Here is an 11615-nt window from a genome sequence, read left to right on the forward strand (position 1 = left end):
TTGCAACCTTTCAGTTACTAGTCCAACACTATAACCACTAGGCTACCTGCCACCCTATGGAGTGTAGAAACACATTATTGAGGGTAGAAACTTTGTAAGTGTGTGAAAATCCATGGATTAAAGGAAAGAATAAAAGGCTATATTCATTCAAAACCTGATAAGTACATAATCTACAACCAAGCTTGATGTTTTTTATTTTGCCAATTGGCCTGGACACTTTTACTACACGGAGTCCTGTGGATCTATCACGACAGGTTTGCCGACGTAACCACATGAGGGGGCTACAACAGACATCTTCCGTTGCAACGTCCCTCTAAGGCCCTTCTGCTAGCCTGCTAGCCCCGGCCTGCAAGCTGTCTGAATTGCCGTGTCTCCAGACAGCTTAACTACTCACTGGACCCTATGATCACTTGGCTACACATGCCTCTCCCTAATGTCAATATGCCTTGTCCATTGCTGTTTTGGTTAGTGATTATTGTCTTATTTCACTGTGGAGCCTCCAGCCCTGCTCAATATGCCTTATCTAACCCTTTTGTTCCATCTCCCACACATGCGGTGACCTCACCTGGTTTAAATGGTGTCTCTAGAGACAATACCTATCTCATTGTCACTCAATGCCTAGGTTTACCTCCACTGTATTCACATCCTACCATACCTTTGTCGTACATTATGCCTTGAATCTATTCTACTGTGCCCAGAAACCTGCTCCTTTTACTCTTTGTTCCGAACGTACTAGACAACCAGTTCTTATAGTCTTTAGCCGTACCCTTATCCTACTCCTCCTCTGTTCCTCTGGTGATGTAGAGGTTAACCCAGGCCCTGCAGTGCCTAGCTCCACTCTGATTCCCCAGGCGCTCTTATTTGTTGACCTCTGTAACCGTAAAAGCCTTGGTTTCATGCATGTTAACTTTAGAAGCCTCCTTCCTAAGTTTGTTTTTTTCACTGCTTTCGCACACTCTGCCAAGCCGGATGTCCTAGCCATGTATGAATACTGGCTTAGGAAGGCCACCAAAATCACTGAAATTTCCATCCCTAACTTTAACATTTTCCAACAAGATAGAAATGCCAAAGGGGGTGGAGTTGCAATCTACTTCTGTCTTACTATCCAGGTCTGTGCCCAAACAATTTGAGCTTCTACTTTTAAAAATCCACCTTTCCAGGAACAAGTCTCTCACCGTTGCTGCTTGCTATAGACCACCTTCTGCCCCCAGCTGTGCCCTGGACACCATATGTGAATTGATTGCCCCCCATCTATCTTCAAAGCTCGTGCTGTTAGGTGACCTAAAGTGGGACATGCTTAACACCCCGGCCATCCTACAATCTAAGCTTGATGCCCTCAATCTCACACAAATGATCAATGAACCTACCAGGTACAACCCCAAATCCATAAACACGGGCACCCTCATAGATATCGTCCTAACCAACCTGCCCTCCAAATACACCTCTGCTGTCTTCAACCAGGATGTCATTGCCTGCGTCCATAATGGGTTTGCGGTCAAACGACCACCCATCATCACTGTCAAACGCTCCCTTAAACACTTCAGCGAGCAGGCATTTCTAATTGACCTTGCCCGGGTATCGTAGAAGGATATTGACCTCATTCCGTCAGTAGAAGATACCTGGTTATTCTTTAAAAGTGCTTTCCTTACCATCTTAAATAAGCATGCCCCATTCAAAAACATTAGAACCAGGAACAGATATAGCCCTTGGTTCACTCCAGACCTGACTGCCATTGACCAGCACAAAATCATCCTGTGGCGTACTGCATTAGCATCGAATAGCCCCAGCGATATGCAACTTTTCAGGGAAGTTAGGAACCAATATACATAGGCAGTTAGAAAAGAAAAGGCTAGCTTTTTCAAACAGAAATTTGCATCCTGTAGCACTAACTCCAAAAAGTTCTGGGACACTGTAAAGTCCATGGAGAATAAGAACACCTCATCCCAGCTGCCCACTGCACTGAGGCAAGGAAACACTGTCACCACCAATAAATCCACGATAATTGAGATTTACAATAAGCATTTTTCTACGGCTGGCCATGCTTTCCAACTGGCTAACCCTACCCCAGTCAACAGCTCTGCAGCCCTAACAGCAACTTGCCCAAGCCTCCCCATTTCTCCTTCACCCAAATCCAGATAGCTGATGTTCTCAAAGAGCTTCAAAATCTGGACCCCTACAAATCAGCCGGACTCGACAATCTGGACTCTCTCTAAAATTATCCGCCGTAATTGTTGCAACCCCTATTACTAGCCTGTTCAACCTCTCTTTCGTATCGTCTGAGATCCCCAAAGATTGGAAAGCTGCCGCAGTCATCCCCCTCTTCAAAGGGGGAGACACTCTAGACCCAAACTACTACAGACCAATATCTATCCTACCCTGCCTTTCTAATGTCTTCAATAGCCAAGTTAACAGATCACCAACCTTTTCGAATACCACCGCACCTTCTCCGCTATGCAATATGGTTTCCAAGCTGGTCATGGGTGCACCTCAGCCACGCTCAAGATCCTAAACGATATCATAACCACCATCGATAAGAGACAATACTGTGCAGCTGTATTCATCGACCTGGCCAAGGCTTTCGACTCTGTCAATCACCACATTCTTATCGGCAGACTCGACAGTCTTGGTTTCTCAAATGATTGCCCCGCCTGGTTCACCAACTACTTCTCAGACAGAGTTCAGTCTGTCAAATCGGAGGGCCTGTTGCCCGAACCTCTGGCACTCTCTATGGGGGTTCCTCAGGGTTAAATTCTTGGGCCGACTCTTTTCTCTGTATGCATCAATTATGTCGCTCTTGCTGCTGGTGATTCTCTGATCCAACTCTACGCAGACAACACCATTCTGTATACTTCTGGCCCTATTTGGACACTGTGTTAACTAACCTCCAGACGAGCTTTAATGTCATACAACTCTCCTTCCGTGGCCTCCAACTGCTCTTAAATGCAAGTAAAACGAAATGCATGCTCGTCAACCGATCGCTGCCTGCACCTGCCCGCCCGTCCAGTATCACTACTCTGGACGGTCCTGACTTAGAATATGTGGACAACTACAAATACCTAGGTGTCTGGTTAGACTGTAAGCTCTCCTTCCAGACTCACATTAAGCATCTCCAATCCAAATTAAATCTAGAATTGGCTTCCTAATTCGCAAACCAAGCATCTTTCACTCATGCTGCCAAACATACCCTCGTAAAACTGACTATCCTGCCGATCCTTGACTTCGGCGATGTAATTTAAAAAATAGCCTCCAACACTCTACTCAGCAAATTGGATGCAGTCTATCACAGTGCCATCCGTTTTGTCACAAAAGGCCCATATACTACCCATCACTGCGACCTGTATGCTCTCGTTGGCTGGCCCTTGCTTCATATTCATCGCCATACCCACTGGCTCCAGGTCATCTATAAGTCTTTGCTAGGTAAAGCCCCGCCTTATCTCAGCTCACTGGTCACCATAGCAGCACCCACCCGTAGCACACACTCCAGCAGGTATATTTCACTGGTCACCCCCAAAGCCAATTCTTCCTTTTGCTGCCTTTCCTTCCAGTTCTCTGCTGCCAATGACTGGAATGAATTGCAAAAAATTAACTGAAGCTGGAGACTCATATCTCCCTCACTAGCTTTAAGCACCAGCTGTGAGAGCAGCTCACAGATCACTGCACCTGTACATAGCCCATCTGTAAATAGCCGATCCAACTACCTCATCTCCATACTATTATTTATTTATTTATTTTTTTTGCTCCTTTGCACCCCAGTATCTCTGCTTGCACCTGCATCTTCTGCACATCTATTACTTCAGTGTTTAATTGCTAAATTGGCCTATTTATTGCCTTACCTCCCTTATCTTACCTGATTTGCACACACTGTACATAGACTTTTTATATTGTATTATTGACTGTATGTTTGTTTATTCCATGTGTAACTCGGTGTTGTTGTTTGTGTCGCACTGTTTTGCTTTATATTGGCCAGGGCGCAGTTGTAAATGAGAACTTGTTCTCAACTAGCCCACCTGGTTAAATATAACCAGGTGGGCCACCCAAAATAGGTGGGGGAGAAATATATATATATATATTTGCCCTTTATGACTAGATACAGTACTTGTTGCATTTGAACCATTCAAGTCAGACATAATGGATATATGTTCAACCCAAATGGATTGATCACCAAACAAACTTAGATAAATAAGTAACAATGACGTAGGATTTGTTACTGCCCGTCCATCCCCTCTCCCTCCACAAGCCGCATCTCTGCTGTCCACTTTAACATTGACCCCATGTGCATATCTCCTGGGCCATGTCAGAACAGGCCCTCGATCCACACCATCATGTTCCCCTGGCCGTGGAGCAAGGGCACAGCCTTCAGCCTCTCCTCATCATTCAGAGCCCACGACTCCCTGTCATACTCACTGGGCCGGTGCACCTGGGATACACAGACAGGCAGTCAGGCATGTACACACACATACACACACACACGCACATTTGTTTTACTATCCCTGTGGGGACCAAACAATTTATTCATATTTTCCATAACCCTAACCTTAACCCCTAACCCTAAACCTAACCCCTAACTCTAACTCTAATTCTAACCCTAACCCTAACCCTAATTGTAACCATAACCCTAAACCTTAAGCCTAAAATAGAATTTTCATTGACTTCTGGTCCCCACAAGGATAGTAAAACCAAACACACGCAATATTTGTGTATTTATGTGTCTGTACGTGTGTACAATATCTGTGTCTCTGTGTATGTCTCCATTCCAGTGTTTCCCTCTAACCCTGACCAGTTCCAGTACAAAGTAGAGAGGCTGAGGCTCCTTCTGTAGCTGGTCCAGGTCATCATAGCCCAGGGTGTGGTTGGCAAACATGTTGGCCATGCCACACGAATGGATGTGCCAGTCCACAGGGTCCTTGCCCTCCGCAATGCGTGTGTGTGTGGCCACCAGGGGGTAGAGGCCAGTGTGCAGGGGAGAGAGAGTCAGAAAGATGGGGCAAGCAAAGTTCATCAGAGCCAGTGGTGATTTTACCATGTAAATCCTGGTGGGGCAAACTCCCAAACATTTTTTTAGATACATGCCAGCAAAGCCACTACATAACACTAAACAATAAACGAATTGCACTATAACGCTGACTAACGGGGCCCACAGACTGTTACGGCCTACATAAAGCTGTCCCAACAGCAGAGCTTTCTTTTCAGCACCATGGAGTAAATCCTTACCACTGCCACACCCGGCTATCAGTGGAGCCTTGTCAGTCAATATAACTATTTGTTCAGCACTTTTGAAATGTACAGCGACAGAATTCAGAACATGGGCCGTTCTTACAGTATTCTCCCTGTACACCAAGTCAGAACTGTTGATAAATAAAGGGGGTATATAAGCAGACAATGAAAGCTCTTACAATATTCGATGATTACGTTTCTCTTAAACAGGCTATAGGCTACATGTGCACCACCAAGTCAAAACAGTAAGCTAAGTTACGAGGGGGGAACAAATTATTAGGGTGAGGCACATGGGCTACTAACAGCTTACTACACAACATACACTTAGTATTACTTTCTTAGCTACAGTATACATATCTCCCTGGCATGTTACATCATTTATGCAGCAGCATAAAATACATTTTTCGAATCTTGTTGTGATGTGCTCACTTGAACATGAAGGTGGCGCGGAGGTCCTTCTTATGGGCACATTTTGTCATGAAACTTCCTCATCAAATCTGGCATTCTCTGGATTTATGGTGCTTGTGGGATTTGTGGGAACTCTGACAAAAATTTGCTCCGACTGGGAAAATACATTACGAATGGTCATCCAACTCGGAACTCCAAGTCAGGAACTCTGTCTCTTTCTAGAACTCCAACTGATGTCATGATGAGTCCTAGCTAAGATGTTGAAAGTATGATGTTGACATTATCAGTCCAATCAAATCTATGGTAGATATAACGTGATTTGACATCATTTTATCTGTGGCCTATGACCTTGAGCCTTCCTGGATGGGCATTTCTAATGTAACTCTATGGCAGCACCCAAGGGGCTTGAATTTTAGAGCTGTTCCTGTAGATTTTGTTCCATGAGTGACAGAACACAGCCTATGACGGCGCAACTAGAGAACATTACCAACCCCCACGCTCTGTTTTCTCCGCTGGCTGCCCCACCACCACAGAAAGCACTGAGCGAGGTTGAAACACTTTTGGACCTGCCTTACTCAAGAAAGCAAAAAAGAGACATGTTTCTATGTGGCTTTATTAACTACTTTTTTTCTCTCCATTGTTTGCAAACTGATATGTGACACGTATTGATGCCAAAATAACATGCAAACAGGCAAAAAAGAAAAGACTGGTCACAACTGACCAAAGCTCTATGATATAAGATTTTGTTTAAGTGGGGTTTCCCCTTTTCTACTGTTTTGAATGGATTGGAATGGGTGGAGTACGACACTGCTCATTGTCTGTTATACTTAGTATATCAATTAAACCAGAAAGGACCCTGGTGTATTTGTGAATACACAAGTTATTGTGAAACTCTGCCAATTCTCCTCCTCAACTGAACTATGTCTCCTATGTAACAATATCGCCCTCCGCTGGTTGGGATGAGTAAACACTTAATTTTAACCTCAACACAAGTAGGGTCGCAGAATGTATCCTACTGTAAAGCACCCAGGTTGTAGCTACTAGATAAGGAATGAATGGCTATGCCCCAGCTGGTTTAAAGCCCGTCCCAGGTTGTGTTCATGGTGAGTAAGCAGTAATCACAGGCGATTAGAGAAAGTTGAAGTTGCTGCATATTAATCACACTCTCTAAGCTCTCCTTCTGTTTGTCTCCTCCATCAACATACACATACAAATGCATGCACGTATAAACACACACACGCATACGGAAGTTTGCACACATATATGCACGTATACACACACAGCCAGACTCTAGTAGACACAAATAACTGGGGGGAAAAGAAGTCACCCAAAGATGAAAATAGAACACACAACCTTAGGTTACCCTCACGAGCAGGTGTTGTAGATACAGTAGAAACCTTAGGTTACCCTCACGAGCAGGTGTTGTAGATACAGTAGACACCTTAGGTTACCCTCACGAGCAGGTGTTGTAGATAGAAACCTTAGGTTACCCTCACTAGCAGGTGTTGTAGATAGAAACCTTAGGTTACCCTCACGAGCAGGTGTTGTAGATACAGTAGACACCTTAGGTTACCCTCACTTGCAGGTGTTGTAGATACAGTAGCAACCTTAGGTTACCCTCACTAGCAGGTGTTGTAGATAGAAACCTTAGGTTACCCTCACTAGCAGGTGTTGTAGATAGAAACCTTAGGTTACCCTCACTAGCAGGTGTTGTAGATACAGTAGAAACCTTAGGTTACCCTCACTAGCAGGTGTTGTAGGTACAGTAGCAGCCTTAGGTTAACCTCACTAGCAGGTGTTGTAGATACAGTAGCAACCTTAGGTTAACCTCACTAGCAGGTGTTGTAGATACAGTAGCAACCTTAGGTTACCCTCACTAGCAGGTGTTGTAGGTACAGTAGAAACCTTAGGTTACCCTCACTTGCAGGTGTTGTAGATAGAAACCTTAGGTTACCCTCACTAGCAGGTTTTGTTGATAGAACAAATAAACAAAGTGCCTTTGAAAGGGGTATGGTAGTAAGTGCCAGGTGCACTGGTTTGTGTCACAAACTGCAACGCAGCTGGGTTGTTCATGCTCAACGGGGGGGTGCAACTCAATATTAGGAAGGTGTTCTTAATGTTTTGTGCACTCAGTGGAAGTTCACACTTTATTTGGATAGTCCAGATAGTCCATCTATAAATACTCTACAGATGGTCATGCTATCAACAAAATATATGTTGATAAGCAGCTGCTTGCTAAGGTTACAGTTAGGTTTAGGATAAGCGTTAGGGTAAGGGTTAGGTTTAGAATAAGGGTTAGGGTTAGGTTTAGAATAAGGGTTAGGGTTAGGTTTAGAATAAGGGTTAGGTTTAGATGAAGGGTTAGGGTAAGGGTTAGGGTTAGGTTTAGAATAAGGGTTAGGGTAAGGGTTAGGGTTAGGTTTAGAATAAGGGTTAGGGTTAGGTTTAGAATAAGGGTTAGGTTTAGATGAAGGGTTAGGGTAAGGGTTAGGGTTAGGTTTAGAATAAGGGTTAGGGTAAGGGTTAGGGTTAGGGTTAGGTTTAGAATAAGGGTTAGGGTAAGGGTTAGGGTTAGGTTTAGAATAAGGGTTAGGGTAAGGGTTAGGTTTAGGATAAGTGTTAGGGTAAGGGTAAGGTTTAGAATAAGGGTTAGAGTAAGGGTTCAGGTTAGGTTTAGGATAAGCGTTAGGGTAAGGGTTAGGGTTTGGTGTAGAATAAGGGGTAGGGTAAGGGTTAGGGTTAGGTTTAGAATAAGGGTTAGGGTTAGGTTTAGAATAAGGGTTAGGGTAAGGGTTAGGGTTAGGCTTAGAATAAGGGTTAGGGTAAGGGTTAGGGTTAGGTTTAGAATAAGGTTTAGGGTAAGGGTTAGGGTTAGGTTTAGAATAAGGGTTAGGGTAAGGGTTAGGGTTAGGTTTAGAATAAGGGTTAGAGTAAGGGTTAGGGTTAGGTTTAGGATAAGCGTTAGGGTAAGGGTTAGGGTTAGGTTTAGAATAAGGGTTAGGGTAAGGGTTAGGTTTAGAATAAGGGTTAAAGTAAGGGTTAGGGTTAGGGTTAGGTTTAGAATAAGCGTTAGGGTAAGGGTTAGGTTTAGAATAAGGGTTAGGGTAAGGGTTAGGGTTAGGTTTAGAATAAGGGTTAGGGTAAGGGTTAGGGTTAGGTTTAGAATAAGGATTAGAGTAAGGGTTAGGGTTAGGTTTAGGATAAGCGTTAGGGTAAGGGTTAGGTTTAGAATAAGGGTAAGGGTTAGGGTTAGGTTTAGAATAAGGGTTAGGGTAAGGGTTAGGGTTAGAGGTAGGGTTAGGGTAAGGGTTAGGGTTAGGTTTAGAATAAGGGTAAGGGTTAGGTTTAGGATAAGCGTTAGGGTAAGGGTTAGGTTTAGAATAAGGGTTCGAGTAAGGGTTAGGTTTAGAATTAGGGTTAGGGTTAGGTTTAGAATAAGGGTTAGAGTAAGGGTTAGGGTTAGGTTTAGGATAAGCGTTAGGGTAAGGGTTAGGGTTAGGTTTAGAATAAGGGTTAGGGTTAGGGTTAGAGGTAGGGTTAGGTTAAGTAAGGGTTAAGTTTAGGGTTAGGATAAAGGTTAAGGTTAGGGTTCAAGCTCGAGTTAGGGTTAGTAGATAGTTAATTGAAATGTTACTGTAGATAGTCTGTAGAGCATCTACAGATGGACTATGAAGTGTTACCAAATATAAATGTATAACCAAACCCCTGGAAAGCCTACAATTGCAGACATTATACGTTGAAGAGCACAGATAAAACAGACAACTGAAGGTAGGGCCTACATTTTTGACAAATGTGTGCTTTTCATAGCTTACTTTAGATGCACTATTGTAAAGTGGCTGTTCCACTGGATGTCAGAAGGTGAATTCACCAATTTGTAAGTCGCTCTGGATAAGAGCGTCTGCTAAATGACTTAAATGTAATGTAAATGTAATGTGTTGAATTGTCTAAGAAGGGACAAATAGCAAAAAAGGGGACCTGACAGAAATGCCTGGAACCTCTCCAATAGTGGGTTGAGATTAGCATTGACATGACACAAGAGCTAATCTGTTTGTTTTTACCTGTCCCTAATGTTGTTTCTGATTATCATCATTATGACACAACACTGGCGATGAACACACACGGGACCACAAAGCACCTGTATTAGGTGTATGATATTCCAGTGTGTTTGTATTGTGTCTCATGCTACTGAGAGAGTTATGGAGATATTTAAGTGTTTACTCGGTATGCTTTTGTGTTTTTGACAGTACTGTAATAATGGGTAGTGTCTCTTATAGTTCCTTGTAAGATGTAGGCCGACCATCATGAGAGAAACTTATTTTGATCATATTCATATTCTGATGTGATTGATACCTTTCAGCTTTTGTTAAACATCTCCCTGGGTAAAATAGTTGTTCACTTAGGACAAACCTTTTTTCATTGAGATAGTCAGTTGACTTCTGGAGAGGTGTTTAGAATCTGGAAACATGCTACCGTGGCACTGCATCGTGGGAGAATGAGTCCTACTCACAGTGACATCGCACCAGAACTCGGCCACCTCTCCGATCTTCATGGAGGTGAGCAGGGTCTCCCAGATCTCCAGCTTGAACATGTTTCCAATCATCGGCACGCCCAGCCCCTTACTGTCGGCTATCACCTTACAATCATCACACAGCTAGGTACAGAAATGGAAGGCTACCTGTGGAGGAGGGAAGGAGGTGGTGGTGGGGGGGGTAAAAGGAGGATAGGGATAATGGAGGAGGATGTACAGTATGAAAGAGGTGGAGGAGAGAAAAGAAGAGAGGGAGGGGTGGTTTAGAGAAAAGTCAGATCAGAGTCATTTTCCTCCAGATTCTCCAGTTTCACCAAATGCCACCCCTTTATGCACTGACCATACTGTTGTGGGTATGTGGTCCCTGTTGACAGGCAGGATGCAACATGATAATATCTTGTACCATGTCATTACTAATGGAATGAATAGTGTCATATGACTCCATAAGTAAGACCAATTTATTTGTCCTGATTTGAGTGAAACAAACATTCTTTTTTATTTTCAGAATCGACATAATGTTCTAGAATCTATTGCAACCATCTTCTTCACAGTAATCAGATTCGTTTGGAACTGGAGACAAAGCACTGGATGAGTAACTGTCTGTGGCCTGGAGAGAAGCTCCACTATTTGAGAAAGAGGATAGAAAAGTCGATAGATGGAGTTATGTGAAAATAGATAGATTGAGAGATTCGTATTGAGAAAGAGAGAAAGACTGAGGATTATAAATTAAATAGATAGAGAGATCGAAACGGATGAATTTGGATAGCGATAAAGAGGTTGACGCAGAGCAATAGGTAGAGATGGAGAGAGTGAGGCCTACCTTGGTCCCAGTAATGAACCGGGGCATCTCAGCTGTCCCTCCATACAGGATGGTTTTCTTAATGCCTTCCACACCAGGAGCACGGTCCCATCCATATCTGAAGACATCTTCCTATATGTCTGTCTGTGTACAGTAAATACTGTAAATAGCTGTGTGTGTCTGAATGTATATGTTTCTGCTAAGGTAGCCCATAGAAGGTGTGAGAGTTATGAACACACATTAATGTTACTCCTCGATGATTAGGAAAGAAAGAATGAGATTAAGAATCCCTCCTCCACTCATCTCCTTCTCCCCTTCCCCCATTCATCCATCCCTCAATCAGCTCTTCTCAACGTTTCTCCTGATGACAATCTATCATCTGCTGGACTAGAAACATCCAGAACGGGATAAAAAAACACTACTTCAAGCCCACAGTTACAAATCATTGTGATAGGGGCATAATGTGAAGCACTTAGAACGTGGACATCCTTATGATGGCTTGCTACTCTCACCCAGTAATGATTCTGAGACAGTATCAGACATATTGAGGCTGTTGTTGATATATTGCTATCTGAAATACATGCTTATAACTCGTAATAATGGTTTATTACTGGTTTATTATTAAGTGTTGCTAAAGCTTCTAGTTTCTATTCAGTCATGATCGAA

General features: G+C 43.3%; 1 pseudogene; it reads right to left on the reverse strand.

The window, feature by feature from the left end:
• Nucleotides 1-4294: 4294 nt before the first annotated feature.
• Nucleotides 4295-11065, reverse strand: LOC135553400 (aryl-hydrocarbon-interacting protein-like 1; annotated as a pseudogene).
• Between the last annotated feature and the right edge of the window lie 550 nt (nucleotides 11066-11615).

Source organism: Oncorhynchus masou, chromosome 13 (genome assembly GCF_036934945.1).
Source record: "Oncorhynchus masou masou isolate Uvic2021 chromosome 13, UVic_Omas_1.1, whole genome shotgun sequence".
Taxonomy (NCBI): Eukaryota; Metazoa; Chordata; class Actinopteri; order Salmoniformes; family Salmonidae; genus Oncorhynchus; species Oncorhynchus masou.